The sequence below is a fragment of the Rhipicephalus microplus genome, chromosome 6 (genome assembly GCF_043290135.1).
Source record: "Rhipicephalus microplus isolate Deutch F79 chromosome 6, USDA_Rmic, whole genome shotgun sequence".
Classification (NCBI taxonomy): domain Eukaryota; kingdom Metazoa; phylum Arthropoda; class Arachnida; order Ixodida; family Ixodidae; genus Rhipicephalus; species Rhipicephalus microplus.
This window is the reverse complement of record NC_134705.1, coordinates 199389965-199415816: the sequence shown is the minus strand read 5'-3', so window position 1 is coordinate 199415816 and position 25852 is coordinate 199389965. Positions and strand designations below refer to the sequence as shown.

General features: G+C 46.1%; 1 protein-coding gene and 1 long non-coding RNA gene across 2 annotated transcripts in view; one reads left to right on the top strand and one right to left on the bottom strand.

Moving 5' to 3' along the window:
* The window catches only part of LOC142766124 (uncharacterized), a 351486-nt gene that overhangs the window by 289445 nt on the left and 36189 nt on the right, over positions 1-25852 (bottom strand). The window lies entirely within an intron of this gene.
* LOC142765810 (uncharacterized) lies at positions 27-1109 on the top strand. The gene is made up of 2 exons (XR_012884404.1): positions 27-591; positions 689-1109. It is a non-coding gene; the product is annotated as an uncharacterized LOC142765810 (long non-coding RNA).

Here is a 25852-nt window from a genome sequence, read left to right as displayed (position 1 = left end):
CGACGCGTCCCTTATTTTTCGTCACACACACACACGAACACCAAAAAAAAAATAACCACACGCGTTTCAAACACCGACCACCCGAGTGAGAACACGCGCTGCGCGCACACTTTCGAGGTGCATGATGGTGGGCTCTTTCGTCTTTTTTTCCGAGCGGGGACGCTTTCAGCACCCGCACCGCGCTGCGCCGTTGGGTAAATAAGGCGCCCGAGCCGCTCAATCTCTAACTGGGGCCGCCTCCCGGCATCGGACGCAACCCTGACGCCACGCCTACGGCTGAGGCGTACCACGGACGCCACGTCACGAGGCGGAGGGCCAATGGAGTCGTTTAAAGGGACATTTCCTCTCGCAGGACGTCGGAGCCCTCTCCGTTGTCCCTCACCTCCTTCCAACGCATTTAGTTCTTTCTTCCTCTAACGCAGAGAACAACCTCCCTCGCCCTCGTCTGCAACGACGCGGACGTCTCCCGTACGCGACGCGAAAAGAGAACCCCCTCGTCGCATCGAAGCGAGCCGCGACCAAAGCGGCAGGGGCCGTCTCTTTTCCTTCTTTTTCTCGTGCCGAAAGCCACGCTATGCTTCGTGTCTCGAGGTACGAATTTCTTTTCCTCTTTCGCTTTTTTTGTTTTCATTGCCCATTCGTTCCTTCCTCATTTCGTTCTTCGTTTCTTCCTGCGTACGTGTTTCAGGTCCTGCAGCAACTTGTGTCGTTGTTATTGCCTGTCCACGTTTCCATCAGCACTCTCAACATCCTCGGTGGCGTCGCCTCCGTCCTCCTTTCAGCAACAGTCGAGACGCTCGGCCCGGTCCGTCCTCGCATCGAAAACAGCAGCGAGACGAGGCTCTTCTCCTATTCCTTTGCTAGAATACAGACGTTGAGCCCGCCGGAAAGGACCGGCCTTTCGTCGCTCTCTCCCGCAGCAGCCCGCCCAGGCCGAGCGCAGGCAGTGTCGGTTACGTTTTTCGGAGGAGTCTCCGATGTTGATGCGACGACGGACGAGATTGAACGAAAGCGACCGGCGCGCCCCTCCCCGGCGTTTTCGTGAAAAGATACCGACCACAAAAAGAACAAGAATAAAGCCTGGAGAACGGCGATGGCTGGAACACGAAGTGGTCCGCTAGTATTGCCAGTTATTGTTAAGGATAAACACACGCGTCTAAAGGAAGTTCCGCCCCAACAAGTGACTGCTATAAGGAGTGCGAAGCATTGATTCGCCTTGTTAGCCTTGCGCTTATCTTACCTCTGTCTTCTGTTGGTCTGGTCCTTGTTTTTTATCCATTTCGCTCTCACTGCTGTTTTGTCATGTCCTTTATTTATCTCCTCTTTTGTTTTCTTTTTTTTTTGTGACCCTCCGAGTTGTTTAGCGATTATCCATTTTATGTTCTATGGTCTCTTTCCAACTGTTCCTCTACTGCTGCTGCTGGCGCTGGCGTTTCGCTGGCTCGGGCGCATGAATTAGACTGTTGGCGACGCTGGCGTTCACGGCCATGCAAGCACTGTTATTCCAAACGGGCTGCCTGCTCGTCTGAAGGCCTCGCTCACCACTGGTGCGCTTTTCAGCGTGTGGCATTTTAACGCGGCGCCGCACCCTCCCTATATATATATATATATATATATATATATATATATATATATATATATATATATATATATATATATATATATATATATATATATAATGGAGAGGGTGTGGCAAATTAGTACATATATATGGTGTACTTATTGTATTATACACAAAAGGAAATTAATATATACGAAAAACGACTTGCCGCAGGTGGAGAAGGGTGACCCAGCAAAAGCGTGTCCAATGTTGTGCCAATTGTGATATACACGGTACTTAACTAGCCCATTTTATTCATCCGCGTGTCAGCCTGGGAGGATCGAATTCCGAGGGGGGCGAGTGTGGAACACATTGTGCCCGCTGCTGCGTCACGTAGCACCTAACCCTTTACAGACGAGCTGGTAGCTGATCAATATATAGCCTTTAGGTAACCCTCACGTGTTCTCTATAGGGTTCTTCATGTCTGCCGAACCAAGGCCCTCTCAATGAAAAGACGAACAACCGGGAATGAAACAAGGGTTTGTTTGTTTGTTTGTTTGTTTATTTATTTATTTATTTATTTATTTATTTATTTGTTAGACACAACAAAATGATGAACGCTGACTTCACGTTCAAGGCCATGATAGCAGCCATTTCGCCGTAGAGCCTGCACAGCGGAAGGCTACACTTAATCGCAATCTGTTTATCTCAAGAATCACAGTCCCAGTTGCGAATCGTGTTAAAGACACAAGGCCTGGGCAGAACGCGCAGCACAGTCACAATAGCTGGAAGAGCGGCGTTATATACACAAGTGCAATCGCAAAATACCCGCTATACACCATACATCTAGATAACTTTTGTGAGGTACGGATGCACGCACTATGCCATTATTCGTTATTGTTCGGAAAAACGCGGTACCCGCAACACACGTGTAAGGCATTAAGTGCACTCTGTTCATGTTGTGGCTGATGGCGATGATTAATTGTGGAAGAACCTTTTGTAATGGGCTGAAAGCATTTAACGACCGACTCGTTACGCAATTCACATTGCGTAACGCCTGGTTGTTTTCCTCTTCTAAGACACGTTAGTGTGATTACTTCCACGATATGAAGCCTGCATGTGTCCGCAACAAACTTTCAAGCACCAGCGGAGCTCAGTGCCCGTTACCAGCGGTGGGGGCAGCGGACAACTTCTGGTCTACTGAATTAGTTGGTGTCATCTCATAAGAATGCTCGTTCTAAATCTGAAGCAGCCCAACCAACATCGCTAAGACTGGCCAAGTGGCCTCTTGGTGTCATCCAAAAAAATTTCGTTCTAAATCTGAAGCAGCCCAACTGACATCACTAAGATTGGTTAAGCAACGGGGATGGGGATTATTATGTCTTTCGTAAATCAGAGGTGAGCAGTGCAGCTCGCCCAACTTCTGTAGCACATATATACAGGCTATAGCTATATGTATTCTTCATATTAGAGGACCAGATGCGGGTAGTGGCGCTTACCCGTCTACTGCGGCACATTCCTGCTATGTAAGTTATACGCAGCTTCCAATTTTAGTGGACCAGAAGTGTCTCGTGGAGCTTGTCCATTTACTATGGAACATGCCCGCTAAGCTAATTATCCACAGCTTCCTCATATTTAGTGGACCAGAGGTGAGTGGTGGAGCTTGTGGCACATACCAGCTGGGCTATAGTTATATGCAGCTTCCCATTTTGGTTGACCGAAAGTGAGTTGTGGAGCTTACCCAATTACTATAGAACATAACTGCTCAGGTTAATTATCCAGAGCTTCCTCATATTAAGTGGACCACATATTAGTGGTGGAGATTGTGGCACATATCTGCTAGGTTAGTTACACACAGCTACCTATATAAGTGGACAAGAAGTGAGTGGTGGAGCTTGTGGCACACACCAGCTCGGCCAGTTATATGCAGCTTCCCATTTTGGTTGACCGAAAGTGAGTTGTGGTGCTTACCCAATTACTATGGAACATAACTGCTAGGCTAATTATCCAGAACTTCCTCATATTAAGTGGACCACATATTAGTGGTGGAGATTGTGGCACATATCTGCTAGGTTAGTTACACTCACATTCCTATATAAGTGGACAAGAAGTGAGTGGTGGATCTTGCCAAACTAGGCTAATTATCCCGAGCTTCCTCATAACAGTAGAGAAGAGGGGAGTGGTGGAGCTTGTGCCACATACCTGCTAGGCTAGTTACACGCAACTTCCTATTTTAGTGGACAAGAAGCGAGTGGTAGATCTTGCCAAACTAGGCTAATTATCCCGAGCTTCCTCATAATTGTAGAGAATAGGGGAGTGGTGGAGCTTGTGACATACCTGCTAGGCTAGTTATACGCAACTCCCTAGTTTAGTGGGCAAGAAGGGATTGGTGGATCTTGCCAAGCTAGGCTAATTATCTCGAGCTTCCTCATAATTGTGGAGAAGAGGTGAGTGGTGGAGCTTGTGGCACATACCTGCTAGGCTAGTTATACGCAACTTCCTATCTTAGTGGACCAAAAGTGAGTTGTGGATCTTGCCCAATTACTACAGAACATACCGCCAGGCTAATTATCCACCACTGCCTTAATTTAGTGGACCAGAGGTGAGTGGTGGAGCTTGTGGCACATACCGGCTAGGCTAATTATACGCAGTTTCCTCATATTTAAAGGACCAGAGGTGAGTGGTGGAGCTTATAATATTATTATGGAATATACCCGCCATGCTAATTATCCGAAGCTGCTTCAAAGTTAGTGAAGCAGAGGTGAGTGGTGAAGCTTGTGGCACATACCTGCTAGGCTAACTATATGCAGCCTCTTCATATTTAGTGGATCAGAGGTGAGTGGTGGAGATTGCCCAATTTCTGTGGCATGTACCCTCTAGGATAGCTATATGTCACTTCCTCATGTTAGAGGACCAGAAGTGAGTAGTGGGGCATGCCCACTTACTGTGGCACATACCTGATAGTATAATTATATGCAGCTTCCTCATATTTAGTGAACCAGAAGTGAGTTGTGGAGCTGGCCCAACTACAATAGAACATAGCCACTAGGCTAATTATACGCAGCTTCCTCATATTTAGTGTACCAGAGGTTAGTGGTGGAGCTTGTTCAATTACTCTGGAACGTACCCACTAAGCTAGTCATACGCAGCTTCATATTGAGTGGGCCAGAGGTGAGGGGTGGAGCTGGCCCAATCTCTATGGGACAAAGCAAATAGGCTAATTATCCGCAGCTTCCTTATGTTTAGTTGACCAGAGGTGGGTGGTAAACCTTGTACAATCCCTATGAAACATACCTGCTAGGCTAGTGAAATACAATTTACCCATCTTTACTCAATAGGGGAAGGTAACGGGGCTTTGTTCAATTTCTGTGGCAAGGCTTGATATAAACAGCTTCAGTTTTAGTAATCCAGAGCTGAATAGTAAGGAATGCTCAATTTCTGTGGCACATAAATGCTGGGCTGCGCTCTGCAGGATTAACCTCGGCCTTAAAGATCTCCGCTGTTGAAAGGGCGTGTACGTTGACGTCGCGCGAATATTCGCGATACCTTTCCGTGGGCTGAGGGGCAAATGTTTTTTCACCGACAACGGATATAGTTCAGCAGGACTCTTTATCAGTGAATGCTTACGTCGGCACGTGCTGCGCCACGTGCTGTGCGGGCAAGAGGCGTGCTACACGCTTAAGTAAGCATACGCACAAGGTAGGGCGTGCAAAGAAACGTAGTGGCGCGGCCAAAATATGGGCATGTGCGAACGCGTGCAAACAGCACAAGCGAGATACCAATATCGCAAGTGTTTGCATTTTGACAAATGTATCTCTTCGAAAGGTGACGCAGCTCCCTGACAAGATAAGGCATTTTCACTCTTTGTTTTATCCCAACTCGAACACAAGGACAGGGAAACCATGAGATTTTGTGTTGGCATTAAATGATTTTCCGCGCTACCAAGGAAGCTTGACAGCAAATAAAGTGCTGTCTTGTTAAATGTATGATCGACATGGGGTTTTGTTTTCCTCAACAGATACTTCGCCGATTTTCACAACACTTGTTAGGAATGCAGAAAAATGTTACCTCCTACCAAATGGACCACTTAGATTTATAATTTGTCACAAATGTTTCAAGCACACTTGAAAAATTGGAAAGATAAAAACGAAACTATACAGCTTTAACTATCAACAACGAAACGCAGATTTTTGTTAGTATTTACAAATAATGTAGGCTCTGAAAAGCAAGTCTTTTTTTACAGTCGGTAGAAGTCGACTACCATTGTTATTCAGTTAAGATTAATATAAATTGGCCATCTTTCATTTTACAGCTCCCCAGACTTGCAACTTGTACGTGGTACTCCCGACTAAAATTTTTAAAATCAAATAACCAACGCATTTCTCATTGTAACCTCCCTGGGTATTATATGTGTATAAATAGCAATATTTAGATTGTGTCGCGCATGCAGTTACCGCATGATTATCTATCTATCTATATCTATCTATCTATCTTTCCATCCATCTATCTATCTTTCCATCCATCTATCTATCTTTCCATTTTCTATCTTTCAATCTATCTATCTTTCAATCTATCTATCTTTCAATCTATCTATCTTTCAATCTTTCCATCTTTCCATCCATCTATCTATCTTTCCATCTATCTATCTGTCTTTCCATCTATGTACCTATCTTTCCATCTATGTGTCTATTTGTATATATGATCTATCTACCTTTCAATCTTTCTATCTTTCCATCTATCTGTCTTTCCATCTATCTATCTGTCTTTCCATCAATGTACCTATCTTTCCATCTATCTGTCTATTTGTATATATGTCTGTCTACGTATCTATCTATGTATCTTTCTACGTATCTGTCTATGCATCTACAGATTTATCTGCCCTACTATCAACCTCTCATTTATGACTTGCTTTGCTCCAGTTTTAAACTAACCCAGCTCATAACGTGCCAATGAGCAATAGCATAATCGCGTGTAGCCGAAAAAAAAAGCTCACAAGATATCCAATACATTTGGCCAAAACGATTAAAAGGCGTTAAATGTCATTTTTAGTCTCCTTGGCGGATCGCATTGAGTCTGAGTCGCTTTAAATTTTGGCTCAATTTGCACATTGTTGAAAGGCCACCTGGGCTCTGACCAGCATTGCTAATTCACGGGCCATTCACTGTGCTCGGTGAATTCAATCTCCACTTTACTGCAAAAACATTACCAAGAAATCACCTGTGACTTTAGCAGCATTGCCACTTCCTCGGCCAATCACCGGTGCGGGACATATTGGGGGCAAAGCTCCTTAGGCCATGGGTCGTATACGTCTCGTGTTTGTATTGTAGCTACGTCTCGTTTAGTCATCGAAATGTCTTCTGGACAGCTGTACTTGTATATCATGAATATATGATGAAAAGATACCAGATGGCGGTACGAGTGTTCACTAGATGGGCGGACGGACGGATGGACCGACAGGCAGAGACGGACGGACGAACGGACGCTTCATCCCACTCATCATTCACTCCATGGATATACTGCGATATTTTGTATTTACATTTTAGTGTCAAAAGTTACTAAATAGTCACCTTGGCCCTCGGTAGCATTGATGGCTCTGGAGCCATTCCCTTCGCTGGTCTGCTACACATCAATGCGAAACGTAGCTGAAAGATCTCCTTCACCATAAGCAGCATTGCTATTTCTTGGGCTATTCACTGGTCTACGTGGTCTCGGTCAGCTTAATTTACAATGTAGTGCACACCATTGCTGACAGGTACTCTCGGCCCAGTGCAGCGTCGCCATCTCCTAGCTGGACCTTCCACTACGCCGGTCTATGTCCGTTTAATTTACCCTTGAATGGAAAACGTTGCTGAAAGATCACCTCGTCCCTCAGGAGCATTACTGCTTACTGTGCCACCAACTGGCCTGCGTCAGATTAAATTACAATATAATGCGCAGCATTTCTCAAAAGTTACCCAAGCCCTCAGCCGTGTCCCTACCTCTTGGATCATTCGCTTCACTGGCCGGGATCACTTTATTTACATTTGAATGCGAACATTTACTGAACGACCTCCTTCACCTATAAGCATCATTGCTATTTCTTGGTCTATTCACTGGTCTCAGTGGTCTCGGTCAGCTTAATTTACAATGTAGTGCACACCATTGCTGACAGGTACTCTCGGCCCTCTGCAGCGTCGCCATCTCCTAGCTGGACCTTCCACTACGCCGGTCTATGTCCGTTTAATTTACCCTTGAATGCAAAACGTTGCTGAAAGATCACCTCGGCCCTCAGGAGCATTACTGCTTACTGTGCCACCAACTGGCCTGCGTCAGATTAAATTACAATATAATGCGCAGCATTTCTCAAAAGTTACCCAAGCCCTCAGCCGTGTCCCTACCTCTTGGATCATTCACTTCACTGGCCGGGATCACTTTATTTACATTTGAATGCGAACATTTACTGAACGACCTCCTTCACCTATAAGCAGGATTGCTATTTCTTGGTCTATTCACTTGTCTCAGTGGTCTCGGTCAGCTTAATTTACAATGTAGTGTATTCCATTGCTGACAGGTACTCTCTGCCCTCTGCAGCGTCGCCATCAACTAGCTGGACCTTCCACTACGCCGGTCTATGTCCGTTTAATTTACCCTTGAATGCAAAACGTTGCTGAAAGATCACCTCGGCCCTCAGGAGCATTACTGCTTACTGTGCCACCAACTGGCCTGCGTCAGATTAAATTACAATATAATGCGCAGCATTTCTCAAAAGTTACCCAAGCCCTCAGCCGTGTCCCTACCTCTTGGATCATTCACTTCACTGGCCGGGATCACTTTATTTACATTTGAATGCGAACATTTACTGAACGACCTCCTTCACCTATAAGCAGCATTGCTATTTCTTGGTCTATTCACTGGTCTCAGTGGTCTCGGTCAGCTTAATTTACAATGTAGTGTATTCCATTGCTGACAGGTACTCTCTGCCCTCTGCAGCGTCGCCATCAACTAGCTGGACCTTCCACTACGCCGGTCTATGTCCGTTTAATTTACCCTTGAATGCAAAACGTTGCTGAAAGATCACCTCGGCCCTCAGGAGCATTACTGCTTACTGTGCCACCAACTGGCCTGCGTCAGATTAAATTACAATATAATGCGCAGCATTTCTCAAAAGTTACCCAAGCCCTCAGCCGTGTCCCTACCTCTTGGATCATTCACTTCACTGGCCGGGATCACTTTATTTACATTTGAATGCGAACATTTACTGAACGACCTCCTTCACCTATAAGCAGCATTGCTATTTCTTGGTCTATTCACTGGTCTCAGTGGTCTCGGTCAGCTTAATTTACAATGTAGTGTATTCCATTGCTGACAGGTACTCGCATGCCCTCTGCAGCGTCGCCATCTCCTAGCTGCACCTTCCACTACGCTGGCCTATGTCCGTTTAATTTACCCTTGAATGCAAAACGTTGCTGAAAGATCACCTCGGCCCTCAGGAGCATTACTGCTTACTGTGCCGCCAACTGGCCTGGGTCAGATTAAATTACAATATAATGCGCAGCATTTCTCAAAAGTTGCCTGAGCCCTCAGCAGTGTCCCTACCTCTTGGACCATTCACTTCACTGGCCGGGATCAGTTTATTTACATTTGAATGCGAACCTTTGCTGAAAGACCTCCTTCACCTATAAGCAGCATTGCTATTTCTTTGTCTCAGTGGTCTCGGTCAGCTTAATTTACAATGTAGTGCACACCATTGCTGACAGGTACTCTCGGCCCTCTGCAGCGTCGCCATCTCCTAGCTGCACCTTCCACTACGCCGGTCTATGTCCGTTTTATTTACTCTTGAATTACTGCTTACTGTGCCACCAACTGGCCTGCGTCAGATTAAATTACAATATAATGCGCAGTATTTCTCAAAAGTTACCCAAGCCCTCAGCCGTGTCCCTACCTCTTGGATCATTCACTTCACTGGCCGGGATCACTTTATTTACATTTGAATGCGAACATTTACTGAACGACCTCCTTCACCTATAAGCAGCATTGCTATTTCTTGGTCTATTCACTGGTCTCAGTGGTCTCGGTCAGCTTAATTTACAATGTAGTGTATTCCATTGCTGACAGGTACTCTCGGCCCTCTGCAGCGTCGCCATCTCCTAGCTGCACCTTCCACTACGCCGGTCTATGTCCGTTTTATTTACTCTTGAATTACTGCTTACTGTGCCACCAACTGGCCTGCGTCAGATTAAATTACAATATAATGCGCAGCATTTCTCAAAAGTTACCTAAGCCCTCAGCCGTGTCCCTACCTCTTGGATCATTCACTTCACTGGCCGGGATCACTTTATTTACATTTGAATGCGAACATTTACTGAACGACCTCCTTCACCTATAAGCAGCATTGCTATTTCTTGGTCTATTCACTGGTCTCAGTGGTCTCGGTCAGCTTAATTTACAATGTAGTGTACTCCATTGCTGACAGGTACTCGCATGCCCTCTGCAGCGTCGCCATCAACTAGCTGGACCTTCCACTACGCCGGTCTATGTCCGTTTAATTTACCCTTGAATGCAAAACGTTCTTGAAAGATCACCTCGGCCCTCAGGAGCTTTACTGCTTACTGTGCCGCCAACTGGCCTGGGTCAGATTAAATTACAATATAATACGCAGCATTTCTCAAAGTTACCTGAGTTCTCAGCAGTGTCCCTAAACCATTCACTTCACTGGCCGGGATCAGTTTACTTACATTTGAATACGAAACGTTGCTGAAATATCGCATTGGGCATCAGAAATATTGCTAGTTCCTGGGCTATTATAGCGAAAACTGAGACCACAGGGTCGCATCCATCGTAGCTGTCCTCCTCCGCTGTCGGTTTCCATAACCACTATCTGGAAAAATAATAAAAAACACACATAGAAACACCAAGGACACGACGAGATTCGAACCAAAGTCTCCCACGTGACAGCCCAGTTTTCTTCCACTACGCCAAACCTGTGCTTGAAACTCTGTTCTAAACTGACCAGGCTTGGGGCCCTCAAAAGAAGCACGTTAGTATAATAAAGCGCTTTGGAACAACCAAGGCCCAGCCAGGCGTCACACAATGCGAATAGCGTAACGAGTGGGTCATCCAATGCTCGAACCCATTATTAAAGCTTCAGGCATAATTCTTGATCGTCGTGAGCCACAACATCATAAACGTGCAACCATATTTCTTGCATGTGTGAAGCGGGTACCACGCTTCTTCAAAGAATGACTAAGGATATCGCATAGTGAATGCCTCCCTACTGCACAAAAATTATGATTTCTAGTGTAGTGGGTGCCCTACAAATGTTGTAGCAGTCACTCAAAAAGTGTTTAAAAAAAATTGGCCCGAATCTACATGTTACACGCAAATGTCGTCGAAAGACGAGTCTTGCGTCTGGAAAGAGTGAACAAAACGTTTATTTGATGTTCTGCGCAAGAAAATCGGTTAACGGTATTTTGAAGGCGCTGCGTTAGAGTGCCTCGAGTGTGTAACGGAGGCGAACAAGCGCTCTAGGCACGTTAGGCACGAGCGCCATCTGGCAGTTATCTTCGAAAACGAAGGCGTGCGCGACCGCGGAGAAAGGTGCGCGCCAGTCCCGGAGGTGATAAGGTGTAGAATGCAAAGCGACGGGCAGGTGCCACCACCGCCTTAGGAAAGCGTTGGAAACACATTCTTGAGCATCGCGTTGCACTGTCAGCGCAGCGCGTTAAACGCTACAGTCCTTAGAGTTACTTGTGTGTGCCTCTTCTAGTATACAGGCAAACATACAAAACATAGACATGTTATGGCGTCTCAGATATACGCAATATTTGTTTTTTTAATTGACAATCGCACAACTATGAACGGTAAACCTTGAGCAATATTGGAGGGCACTGCGGATGAGGTTGGCTGTTTGGTGCTGTTTGAGGTATCGTTAGGGCGGACAAACAGACAAATGTGCAGACAGACAAACAAAAATTTTTCCGTTGAAGGTTCCTAAAGAAAGGCTTTGAAAGGCCACCTTCCCGCTATCGCTGTGACTGCTGCGCATGCCACGAAGGCCTGGCGGTTTTCATTGGTCTGGGTGGGCTTAATAAGAATACGTAGTGCACAGCTTTGCGGAAAGGTGGTCTGGGCCCTCAACAACATCGCTAGTTCCCAGATCATACAGAACACTGGTCTGGGTATGTTTAAATCACATTTGAGTGCAAAAAGTTGCCGAAAGATCCCCTTGGCTCTCAACATGCAGCATTGCTACTTCCTGTGCTATTTATTCACTGGTCTGAGTCAAGTTGATTTACCATGCAATGTACAACGTTGCTTAAAGTCCCCACAGTCCTCAGAGCCATCACTGGCTCCAGGACCTTGCATTTCACTGGTCTAGGTCCGTTAAATTTACGATTGAATGTAAAACGCCGGTTAAAAATCACCGTGGCCCTCAGCAGCATTGCTACTTGCTGGGCTATTCATTGGTATGGGTCAGCTTGATTTAGCATGTAATGCTGTTGAAAGTCCCTGTGGGCCTCCAACCGCATCGCTATAGCTCCCGGACCATCCACTTGACTAATCTGGGTACGCTTAATTTACGCATCAATGCAAAACACTTGTGAAAGATGACCTTGACTCTCAGTGGCATTGATACTTCCTGGGTTATTCGCTGGTCTGGGTCAGCTTAATTTACCGTGTAATGCGAAGCATTGCTGAAACGACATCTTGGCCGCCCAACAGTATCGCTAGCACCTGTACCATTCACTTCAATGGTCTGTGTCAGATTAACTTACACTTCACTTCAAAACGTTGCTAATAGGTCGCACGGTCCCTTTGCAGCATAGCTAGTTCCTGGCCATTGATTGAGTGGTCTGGGTCAGCCTATTTACATTTTAATGCAAGAGATTGATGAAAACAAACCTGGGCCATCGTGGCCACTGCCATTTCTGGACCCACTCAAAAGCTAGTATAGAACTCTATTGCCACCGTTGAGAATCGTTAGTGCAGATGTTGATAACTGTTATTTAGCCTTTATTGCCATATTTTAGCTTGCTGTTATATACCAACAACCCGTAGCAAAAATTAATTATAGTTTACCGTTAGCGTGATAACGGAGGTTAAGGGAGTGGCGTTACCGTGCAGCAAACGTTCGTTGCGGACAGCATCGTATAGTTTAGCGGGATAGCGTTTACGTGGTTTCCGTGCCGCAGCTGGGGCGGTGGCACTACCTATGGGATGGTAAATAAGTTAAAACAGCGATACGAAAAAGAAAACGAGAGTGTTTGCTTATGCCACCGCGCGAAGCATTGTTACAAGTTTATTTTAGTAATCATAAAAGTAAATAAATATGAACCACGCGCCAAACACGAAAACATTTATGTTGCCGATTTGTTTACATGGATCTTGTAGTTAGGCCTAGAGACGTTCGAAACTGGAGCTAATAAAAAATTACTCCAGCTTATCCCTTAATACTTGGTCATCGAAGCTGACTGAAGGCAAGCGAAGCCATTTTAAACAGTCGTTTGCTGAAATCAAAGTGAATCTTTCAGCAACTACGCCAAAATCACTTCGAAGCGAACGTCAGAAAGCGCCGCCGTTTTACGTACACTACGTACGTTTACGTTAACACGGTAACGTTAAATCTGAAAAAAATAGCGTGCGTACGGTAAGTGGTACGGCAATCGTACGTATCTGCGCATGCGCACTTCGATCCCGCTATCACGGTAGGGCCGTTATTTCGATAAACCCGGTACACTGTAACTGTCTAATACCTCTCTAGGGAAACGTAAACGTTGTTGAAATACAAGTTTCAGGGTCACCTACCAGATATTTCACCGAGTTATTGCGTATTCGTGTTGCGTTGTGATGCTTCACATTAAACTGCAGTTGCGATATTCGTGTTACGATGTAATCTGCCCGATAAGCTGGATCTGCACTGTAAGCAAAAACTATCCTAGTTTGGGGTTTTTCCGGCTCATGACCTCTGAAAACTCTCTCGCGTTTAAAATTACTACCTCGCGTAGGAGTAAAAGATGGTACATGACATAGTTTTACCACCACCTCTCAGGCAAGTAGTAAAAGGATGTCAAAATCCAGTTTTACCACTTAGGGAGTTTTCTATCACGTGATTTTTAACCTGCGTTTCAGAGTTTATTACCACGTGACTGCAAGGTGCAGCTGCTTCGGCAGCTTTTGCCCCATAGCCCCCTTGTGACGCTCTCAGTGAATACTGAAGGTGCGCGATGCCCACAGATGTTTTCTTTTTTTTTTTTGCATCGCCGTGCCTCTGGACTGACCTCGAGTCAGCGCACTTTTACTGGAACTGGGGGCAGCATAAGCACAACAAGCGAGAACAGCATTCTTTGAGCGAAAAAAAAGACGGGGGGGGGGGGGGGCTCTCAAAAGAGAAAAAAAAAAAGAAAGAAAACCTGCTGTTGAAAGTTGTCCTGCATATTTTCGCAAATTGTTGCTTTCGCTCGGCGGTGGCTTTGGAGACAGACAGTGCAAGAAGCTCAGTATCTGTGTGTCTGGTTGGGCTGATGGATCTCACGTGTTTCCTAGATCATCGAGCGACCGTGCTCTTCCGAGCGCCTCCGAACCTGCACGTCGTGGATATCTTCAGTTCGCGGATATCTGCAGATCTGCCAGTGGTAACAAAATCAATCTGGTGCCATCGTCCGTGCTTGCCTGCTGGAGAAGCAATAAGCAATGCTTCACTCTGTCGTCGGCACCGAGCCGCGGCCACCAGTGACCAGTGGGAGTGTGCCGCCGGGGCAGGTGAAATATATATATTTTGTTCCACAGTAGGCGATGTCTGCACGAGTAAAGTGCTGCCCGAATCGCCCACCTCATGCACCAACTGTTCTCAAACATGTAGCACGAAGCCGATAAGAGGCAGACGGAACCAACAAGCGGCGGCCGGTGAGCACGAAGAAAACCCGGACCTGCCCGAATGGTGGTCTTTCGTTGGAAGTATGCATACACCGCCCCGTCTCCGCAAGATAGCGGTCACGTGTTCATCTGTGTCTGAAATGACGACGAAATTCGCACAGGATATGTGTTCTGTGATCGCCAGCTGTGTTTCATCGGATAGCCGTGCTCCTCGAAAAGGCCTAGAACGCCGTCGGTAAGCAGCTTGTATGCAGGCGTGGACCGCTCTTCTACGCCCGTTGTGATGAATACGTGCTGCTACTGTGTTTGTGCACCGTCGCCGAATAAAAATCATTGAGCTACGATGCTTTGTGCGTACTTAGGTATATATGATGGACTTGTGCATGAGCAGTGCTAACACGGGTGGGGCAAAGAGCCCGCTGTGCCAAGCAATTATTGAATAATCAAAAAGGTGAGATCGTGTAGATTTATAATAAAAGGTCGGTGTGACATTTAGTGCCCTGCAGCCCACCTGAAGCTTACGCTTGCACCTTCAAGCGTTGTTGTTAATCGATGCAAAAAAAGAGCTCTCCTACCGGTACTACATGGCCGGTCAAAAAGTCGTGCCTATATATATACCGGATTGTAGAAGTGTAGTCGAGCAACGCGTGCGGTCTGTTCTAGTGGTGTATTATCCTGCATTTGTTGTGTGTGCGTGCTTGTCTGTATGTGGATCTATGTGTCACCAATTCTGCCGTTCAATAAATTCAATCAATTCTGCTATTCAATAAATTTGTCGTCTCTGGGCGAATGCACCCGTCAATTTTTTTTTACCACCAGAAATAACTCCCAGTAATCACCTCAAAAACCTTGTGAAGGTAGTAAAAATTTACTCTCTCTATACTCGCTGAAAACCTCACTGGGGTAAATATTTACTACTCTCCCTACGTTCAAAAACTCAGTTAGCATGAGAGTAAATTTTTACCTCGGTAGTAGGTGGTAAAAAAAACCCAGGAAAGGTAGTGCGCTAGAGGACAAATCGTTTACCCAGTTTTTGAGGTTATTTCAGGTCATTTTTGTTTAGTGTGTGCTGAATAAGTTGTGAATGCTTCATTCAGGGCTGGGACAGTCGCGTTTCGATGAAGGCGAAAACTACCGAGGTAGGTGTGCTGGGCAATGTCAGTGCATGTTGCACACCAGATGGCGGCCCAACCACGACATGCATAAGCTGTCAAGGACACCAAGAACATGGGTGGCAATTACAGACTCTCTGGCAGCACTCGCATGTGTGGAAAATGCCACTTCAAGACACAGCGATGTGCGTATAGCACACGCTATACTAAAAGAGCTTTCAGAAGCTCCGAAGTCGAATCATCGAGTGACATTTCAGTGGGTTCCCAGTCACTGCAAAATTAAGGGAAATGAAATGGCGGATGAGTTGGCGAAAACCGCTCCCAATTCTACGAGAACGTGCCTCATTCCGGTATCTCAATATGATGTAAATAGAATTTTAAGAACAACAAAACGTGAATTATGCCTGTCTACCTGGTTCACAGACAAAAAGGAATCGATCCTGTATTCTGTTGATTCTAATCTTCACTACTAATTAGACCGTGACCTCCCAAGACGTCCCGACACACTCATACATCACCTACGACTCGGAACTACTTACACAAAGCAATTGATACTTCGTATTCATCGTGCAACATCGTCAGCATGTTCATGCAGCCACGACGACGAGGATATCTGTCGGCTCTTGCTCGACTGTCCGAGACACGACACACACCGAAAGCGACTAGAACAGGAACTGCATAAGTTAGATCCCGAGTAGCCATTTGCGTTGAATAAAATACTAGGTCCATGGCCATCCAAAACAAATGGCAAAGCAATGAAGGTGATGGAACACTTCTTCTAAGAAGCAAAGATTTGTGACGGAGCGGACAAAAGTTAAGTGAGCGTGGCGTCTACGTGTTTGTTCTGCCCATAGGGGAACTTTTGCTCTCACCCATGTAGGACTGTATATATTTATATGTGCTACTGTTTTTTATTATTTTTTATTTGTACCAATCAAGTGGAAAAGGGGTAGCCGTCGCCAAGTAACGGTGACAGAAACTCCTTCGTTTATTTTCTATTTCAATATAAAAACACAAGATGGTCGAAATTTCCGAAGCCCTTCAATATACGGCGTCGCCCGCAATCATACCGTGGTTTTGGCACGTCAATCAGCAGGTTTTAATCGTACACGTCGTTACTACGTGGTCCGTTAAAATCTTTGTTCGGCAGTGTTCTCGGGCGCCTTTGTGTGGCTGTTTTCCTATTTTTGCCTCGTGCGACTTCACTTTCCGTTTCCCGCTGTGCAATCTTCCACGTGAACTTGTTTACCGCCAGCATGGGCGGTTCCTCCACCCACCCGCATAGCACAGAGGGAAGTATAGATACGGACGTCGCGGGTTCGAAGGACATTTCCTCCCGACACGCTCCGTGTGTGAGGAGCGTTGCCGAAGGCATGCCGCGTTGTATATCAGTGCCGTTATCTGCATATGCACGTATACCATGTGCACCCTTCTTATCAGCTCAGTCGCGAAGAGAAGCCGCTTGCAAGGCCAGCTTTCCCCAGGCGAATTCACCCACATGCCGGTGTCATTGTGAGTGGTGCTCATAAAAGAGCAACTCGGAGGAACGGAATATTGAAACGGTCTCTCTCCCCTAAAATTTCAATAGGGAATTGCTATAGAACCTACCAACAGTGGGAATGTTGGCTGGTAGACGGGTCGGTCTCATTTTCGAGCACGTTCATGTGGCTTTGCATCGGTGTATGCAATTTAAGTTTCCGTCCCACACACGCACATTAGCGACAGCTCCGAAGAATATCATAACGAGAACAATAAAACATATTATCATTCAATATAATCACGCCAGTGTCACGTTGCAGGCGCGTGGGCGCCCGCAGGGGATGCAAGTTTAGTTCACGTTGAAAACAAGGACGTCTGGCCACATGAGATGCTAATATGAAATTTTAAATATTAACTACGCTGTTGTCTGTAATCGGCCACCATATACGTTGATTGTGTATTGTGATGTTGCTATGAAGACAAGTGAGCATTCAGGCAGTTGATGATATTGTCCGGCGCGATCATAATGAGCCGCGAAGTCCATTGTGAAAGCGCCACCTTCCTCCTCAGTTTAACGATGATCCCTAGTCATACCACCAGTTTACACTATTCTCTTTATGCTTGTTCTTGTTCGGTACACTGTTATCATGTCGTTTTAAATTTAATAACAATATTTTGCACCCTTCTCGAAAAATTTGCAGCACAGTAAAAAAATAATGTGATGTTGCTGAACTAGCGTTACAACATTTTTATCAAATATTTTTGTATTAGAGTCACCATTTTAAAAATAAAAGGCCTTAGTCTTTCTGTAACTTTACAAAAAGGTGGCCAAAGGAAGCACCATGGCCTTACAGAGGCTCTTGCTCCATTCACCGATTCGGCCACAGCGAGCCGATTATGCGCACAACAAAGGGATATGAACTTTATTGCCTTATAGAACATAATTCAACAGAACAGCAACGCCAACTGACATGAAACATTAAATTCGTATGCGAAAGTTGAGCACTAAGTGCTTTTCAACCTACTATCTTGCATAATCGAAATGTAATCGCATTAAGGAACATTACTTCAGCAAATATCATCGTATTCATGATCATCAGAAGCAGCCTGACTACGCCCGCTGCAGGGCTATAAAGGCCTCTCCCATGTTCCACTAGTCAAGCAGGTCCTGTGCTTTCTGCTACAACGTCTTCTTAATTTCACCTGCCCACCTATAGTTTTCTGTCTCCCCCTCACGCACTCACCTCCCCTTATAGTCCAATCACTTACCCTTAATGACCTGCGATTATCCTGTCTACATGCTACGTGCCCAGTGTATTAATCGGGAGAAAATGAAGGAGGAGGAAAACAACGGCAGGGAAGTTAACCAGTCTATAGGCAGCCGGTTTGCTACCCTGTGCATTGGAGGGGGATGGGGGAGATAAAGATAGAGAGGGAGGAGAGATGAACACAGCACATTAGGCAGAGGAGTAAATGAGATTTCATACTTTCATACTTGCATGCATTCATTTAATACTTCCATTTCATACTATGAAATCCAGTAAATGAGATTTGAAAGTATGAAACGGAAAACGTAAATTTAGAAACAGCCGATTTTAAGTCGCTAACATGCGTAAAGAAAGTTATAAAAAAACTTTTAATAATACGCAACAAACATCAGTAGCACTCCAACAATATCACACTTCAAGAAGACTAGCATAATTGAAAGGTACTTAGCCAAATTCACATTAGAGCAAAGTTAAAGCAATCTTTGATGATCGTCCATCTTGGCGGATCGGCAGTTACCTTCCCATATAAGAAAGATTCCGTAGTTTCGGAACGAGTGCTGCAACTTCTGTATTCAAGATCTTTCGCTAGTGTGAGCAACCTTCGTCAATCACCCGGATTGGCGAATTGGAGAACATATCCCGACGTGCTGTACACTACCCATAAAAATACTGGACCAATTCTACGCGCGTAGCCTATACGCTCTTTTTCTTTTAAATTCTATATATAGGCCCAAGTTAGCTAAAAATCTTTTATATAGACAAGCACAGCCACGCCCACGTCGTGTACGCACCGGAAAGCCGCCGACACGGAAACCCAGTTTCAAAACTCGGCACAAAATAGCGTCGTCGTATAAAGGATACGTGCCTTTCGTGAGAAACAAACTATATACAAACAACTAACAGAAAAGTCAGGCCTTATCGGAGTGGGAACAATAAAATTCCCCCACAGTGGCTTTTTGTAGCTTACCTTTTCTTTTTGCAATGGACAACCGTCAAAGCGGTTCCGGAATACTTCCGGCGCGCGCCGTTAGCCGCACCGTTCACTTCCGGTCCGAGCTGTGAGCCCCGGCCGGAGCTGAGGTGGATGTTCCGGCGCGCGCGGCTCTGGTTCCGGCTCAGCTACGAGCGGAGGCGCGGAAACACCCCCTCCCCCTTCCCCCCTTCTTTGTTGTTCACACACAAGTGTAATGACGTCACTTAGCTACGTCATCACTTCGTTCCGGAACGGTGAGACGTCGAGGAGGGCGTGACTGTGTTTCACGTGTGAATCACGTGTTTAACCACAATATTGTTACGAGGTGCACCGTGTAAAGCGAGCGAAACAATAATAATAATTAATAATTAATGAGGTTTAACGTCCCAAAACCACCATATGATTATGAGAGACGGCGTACTGGAGGGCTCCGAAAATTTTGACTATACCTGGGGTTCTTCAACGTGCACCTGAATATAGGCACGCGGGGCCCAAGCATTTTCGCCCCCGTCGAAAATGTGGCAGCCCTGGCCGGGAGCTGCGGGTCAGCAGCCGAGTGCCCAAGCCGCGAGGCCACCGTGTTGGATAGTGAGCAAGTGCAGACTTTTGGGCTAATTGGTTCGCTGCATGCATTGAATGAACGCCGCAACACGGAAATCACAGGAACCAATGAAGAGCACAGAACGTGATTGACTGAAAACTATTTTTTTTTAATTTCTGAAACGTGTGATATACACATGACAAAAATGCATACTCCTAACGTTGAGAGGACACTTAATAAGATACAAAACTGGGGAAGAGCGAAGCGTCTGGGGAAGGGTGTTCGAGCTCCACTAACGTCGTCGGTTGTTTGTTGAGCCAATTGTTGGCTTCTTCATTCTTAGCGGACAGTTGACGAGTAGTGGGATGTACCCATTGCGCCGCATATCAGTTCCTATGATGGACCGTGACTGTACATGACAGACCATGACGACAGGAGAGCATGCAGGTACTTCACACCTCATACATCCGCTGCTCGATTACTCTAAGCGCTAAGGAAATCGCATACCTGCGGTTTAGGCTGGCTTGCATGTTTCATACATTCACAGCAGTCCTCTTGTAGATTATAAGCACAGAAAGTTTCGGGAATTAAAAGCAGCTGGGAGTGGCACACGTTCTGTTCTCTTCCTCGATTTCTATAAACGTTTCCAGCGCTATGGATTCGTTGAAAGAAGTCAGGAGGAAGCCTTCTTTAACCGGGGTAGTCTGGATTAACCTTAATACTCAGGGAGTCTGGATTAATTCTCACCAGTTGGGGTTCTGCCAACGATTGCCTAAATATAGCCACATGAGCGTACGTACATCGTAGACGGTGTCAGTCATATATTTTCTCTACATTTATAAGTGTGCCCGAAATACCCGCTGTCTACAACATCCTAGGTCAAGTTTACTAAGCTTCTGCTTCATAATTACTTTCCTGCAGAGATAAGAAGATTGTATTCCTAAAAGTATTGTCCTCACGAACAATAGCATAAGGGCATCTTGTGGATACGGTCACAGCACTCTGCATCGCCTTCCCTCGGTATAAGGTATCCCGAGTCAATCTCCGCAATCGCCCAAGTGAGACGCATAATATCAGCAATTACCGGTGTTTAGCGAATCGAAACCGCGACACACTAGTGAGGGACGCCATATAGTGGTGAGGACTTAAACCACGCGGGGTTCTTTAATGTGCACCTTAATCTAAGCACACGCGGGCATCTAAATGGTTTCGTCTCCACCGAAGTGAGGCCGCCGTGGTCGGGAGTCGATCCCCCGACCTCACAGTCAGCAGCTCAAACAACGTGACTCCTGGACAACCGTAGCGGTGTCCCGCTGAAATGCACACGCCGGCATAATTACTGCAGAGACTACCAGGCCAACTGGCTGGGCGCGTCTACAAAACGGGGCAGCTTTGCACTTTCCCGCGTTGCTGCAAGTTTGCCAAGCACTCGAATGCAGAAGAGCAAGAACGCCGCAGAACTCGCGCGCTTGGCGCTTTCTCCGTGTTTATTTAAGTTCTGCACTTTACATTTCTTTCTTCTTCCCAAAGACGCGAAAGAAACGCCGTCGCGGGAACCCGTTGTGGGCGCACAAAGGCGCGAGTGCGAAGAACGCTCGGAACCCCCGCCGAGAGACCGCCAACCCGAACGTTCCGCACCCAGCTGCGATGGACGTTATACGCGAGAGTATACGGCATAAGGAACGAGAGTGGGGTAGGCAGTAAAGTGGCTCCCTTTGCAGGTGGGGAAAGCCCTTTCCCTTGCCTTGCATCCCCCTCCCCCTTTTTCCCCGCTACTTTCAACCGTAAATAGACGAAGAGTTCCCTCCCCCCCCCATATACAGCGGTCGCCTTCCCGCAATGCTTTTCAGCCCCAGATTCCTCGGCATTTTTCTTCCGACACCTGCACGCGGAAGCGATCATTTATTCGCCCACCCGGATACGACGAGGAATGCGGGAGCAAGAAGTTCCTTTTTCAGCAAGTCGCCATGCTTAACCGATCAGGCGCGAATTATAGGCCTACATCATTGAAGATCATGGACCTGATCAGTAGCTTATTGGTCACTGTGATTGGTCCCTGCGTAAGTGGGGCAGTACATGAAATACGTATCATCATCATCATCATTAGCCTGACTACGTCCACTGCAGGACAAAGGCCTCTCCCATGTTCCGCCAGTTAACCCGGTCCTGTGCTCGCTGCTGCCAATTTATACCCGCAAACTTCTTAATCTCATCTGCCCCCCTAACCTTCTGTCTCCCCCTAACCCCCTTGCCTTCTCTGGGAATCCAGTTAATTACTCTTAATGACCAGCAGTTATCCTGTTTACGCGCTACATGCCCGGCCCATGTCCATTTCCTCTTCTTTATTTCAGCTTTGATATCCTTAACCCTCGTTTATTTCCTAATCCACTCTGCTCTCTTCTTGTCTCTTAAGGTTACACCTACCATTTTTCTTTCCATTGCTCGCTGCGTCGTCCTCAATTTAAGCTGAACCCTCTTTGTAAGTCTCCAGGTTTCTGCTCCGTAGCTAAGTACCGGCAAGATACAAATACGTATACTTGACGTTAAAACTAATGTCAGGTACACCATAACGAAGTTGTACATCAATTATAGGGGACAGAGTGTAAATCAAATCACGAATGTATCAAAACGCACTACAAGAGCAACTACATAACTCAACGGTAACAAAGTGCGACGGAAGATGAAAACAGCAGACGAACGGTGTCGTCTCGCAAAGAAAAATAAATGTATATAGAGAAAGAAAAAGAAAGTAGACGGATATATACAGGCATATCGCTAACAGTACCTCAAGGCAAGGAAAATTGAACGGTGCAAATGTAAAGCATCAGATTTAGAAGTGGTCGCGAATATATTAGTTTGTGGGCGTGCGCGTGTACACTCTTAATCAGGTATCGTTTAAAGAAAGAGAGAAGGTAGAGAAAAACAAATAGGTTAACCAAAGAAAATCTCCGGTTCGCTACCCTGCACTGTGGTAGGGGGATATAAAGGTTTTTAAGGAGGCAACAATAAAAAACTAATGGATAAAAAACGCACACACGAAAGGATGTGATTAAGAGTCTATGAGCGAGTGCTGATTTACACTAAATTACTTCAGCATGAATACGTATAGAAGTTGGATGGCACAAAAGAAGTCAGAGCGAATAAAATGTGTAATCAACTGCTGTCATTAATGGAGGAAAAAAAACGTTAGTGGCTAATGATGGCCGGCCGTCGTTAGCAACCATTTAGCCATATCAAGCCAACATCATTCCTGTACTAACCAGCGCTGAAAGAAGGAACAGGCATCGATCAAGAAGCGCACTAAGACATTTATTACTTCTGGGCGCCCACATGAGAACTTTGTGCACAATTAAAAGAATTGGGGTTATGTTCTATTGTTTACATTGCGTGTGTGTGTATGTGCGTGTGTATAGGGGGAGCTTCGACGAGTATACTTCGTCATTTATAGTATTTTAAGCTTTGCCTCAAGGTGTATTACAGTATTTTTTTTTTAAGCGATGCTTTTCACTCGTCCATGAGCGCCGAAAACGCACCGCAGGAAAGCCAATTTACGCAACGAAACTATCAGCGCACACAATATGAAAATATCAGCGCATTCGAACACAGAATATAACAACAGCGCACGGCATACGTATTGTCCAACTCCGCAGTTTATATTTGTACTGACAAAAAACAACGAGAAGTGCAAAGCCACGCTACCCAGAGTAAATGTATAGTTTGGACTGACCTTCGGGAATCGGAGGGTTCACGAAACCGTTCGCGGTGCAGAAGATGGGCGCCTGACCGTTGACCTAGTTGGGAGTACGCCACATCCCCACGCCGGAGCCTGTGATGTCACTATCGCAGTCATACTGCGCAAGCGCACAGTCCGACACATTGCGAGCGTGTGTGCACGATCGACGACTGCGTTGTAGAGAAATTTGTTTTCGTTAAACTTCAGTGTTTAAAAAATACGGTCCTAAACAAGCAATCAAATCACGTATAGGCATCGCACCTGGTCGCTCGCCATTTGTTGGTTTAGTTGCGCGCTCGTTGGTTTTGGACCTTGATTCAGTTAACATGGGAGAAAGCTTCGCAACCAACCATCTCTCTTTATGAAAGGAACCTTGATTGTTTTGAAATATCAGCCATTTTTTATATGCACTTGCGCGTTTAGCTGTCCCGGACCTGCACATTATCAATGCAGATCGATTGATTGATAGTGATTGATTGTGAGTGAGCGGTTGATTGACTGATTGATTGTGAGTAGTTGATTGATTGGTTGTGAGTGGTTTTGAGTGATTGTGAGTGAGTGGTTGATTGATTGATTGATTGATTGATTGTGAGTGAGTGAGTGGTTGATGATTGTGAGTGGTTGATTGATTGTGAGTGAGTGGTTGATTGATTGTGAGTGATTGAGAGTGAGTGAGTGAGACCCAAGTACATATGAACGTTGAGTGAGACCAACACAAACTCGCCGACTGCAGACCTACATCAACACGTGCCGCAGGCAGCCCAACCGTAAAACCCCAGCGAAAAAAAAAAAAACCGGATATGATGCGACACCAACGCCGCAAAAGGTAGTCTAGGCATGGCCCACAATTTCGGACAAGCGGGCGGAGAAAATTACCGCGAAAAAGGGGGTGGACGCTTTTATCCGCGCACACTTTAGCAGTTCTCTCGGTGCGGTGTTCCACATAGCTTCCGGGGAATCTCGCCGAGCCTCCATTCCTTCGCCGTTCTTCTCTTCAAAGCATGCACCAAGCACTAATCCGCCAACGCACGTGCAAACCCAAGGTCAGTCGAGCAGGTACAGGTGGACGCAGTGTCTGAGCAGGGGCCGTAGCCGTTCATAGCCAGACCATGTGCACAGTTAGAGATATTTTCTATGGATACTGGAACGACCGGCATGTGGTTTCAGTGAAGACCACGCCCCAAGTGGTATCTAAAATTTGGCGATGTTCGCTCTGCAGAGTGTGTTTCAACAGAAACTGCCGGAAGTCAAGCATTAAATGCACCCCCCCCCCCCCCATTGTTCACTGAGTATGTAATGCCATCCCGAGGGAAAAAATCAAAACCGATTGCCTTAAATGCGGAAACGTTGAAACGTGTGGTCCCCTAAAGATGAAGCTGCTGCATGTAGATGGAAAGCTCAGCGATGGCTAAAGTCTCGCGCTCTCCTGAAGAAGAAACTGCCCGCCTGTATCGTCTACGGGAATGGGAGTATGAACGGTAACGTATAGTTCTTATCCAGAAGTGCGCGAAAGCGCATGGCAGAACATTCAGTTCTTCGAGTGGGAGAAGCTGAGGTCAAAAACTTCTGATGTCATCTTTAGGGAAGAGTGTAGAGCATTTCAACAAAAAAAAAATACCGAGGTAAATGTATACTTGCGCGTCACAAACGACGAGTTTCATTTTTCTACCTAAAACTTCATCCTGAGCGAACGAGAGAAACCCATCGCAAGAATAAAAGGAGAACGTAGGCCTACATCCGCTCCGCTTGTAGACGTAGCTCCCGTGCACACACCGACTGTCCAAAAGTACCGGACAGGCGCGCGAGGGGGCGGGAAAGGAGGATGCAGGCTTTCACCGCAGCGTTTATCATCCCCCACCCCAACCTTTCAAACTTCCTCCGCGCATCCTATAGTTCGTTTTTTTTTTTTTTTAAGGCCTACCGTTATTCCTGTTTCTTTTTTTTCCTTATTTCTTTCCTATTGAGCATCGCATACCTATTGTGGAAGCGGACATTACCTGATAGAGTGACCATGAAAGAAGAAGAACAAAAAATAAAATCCCGACAATAAAAGCGGGGGCGTTTAGGAGAAGATTGTCGCAAAGTCGCACAATTGGGGAGGGGGAGACGGAGTGCAAGGTGTCCGTCGCGAGACGCCCGCGGGACACGCAAGTTGCTCCACAGCGGTGGTTCAGAACGAACGGAACAACAACAAAACCGCAAAAAAAGAAACAATCTCTGAAAGCACGTGGAAGGAAGGTAAAGTGGGGGGGGGGGGCGCCATTGTGGTTCTCCACGTGATGGGAGACCCTTTCCGCGCGGACGCGCGAGTCTGTCGCGGGTTTTGGCGCGGGTGTGTTGAGAGCGGTTGGCCT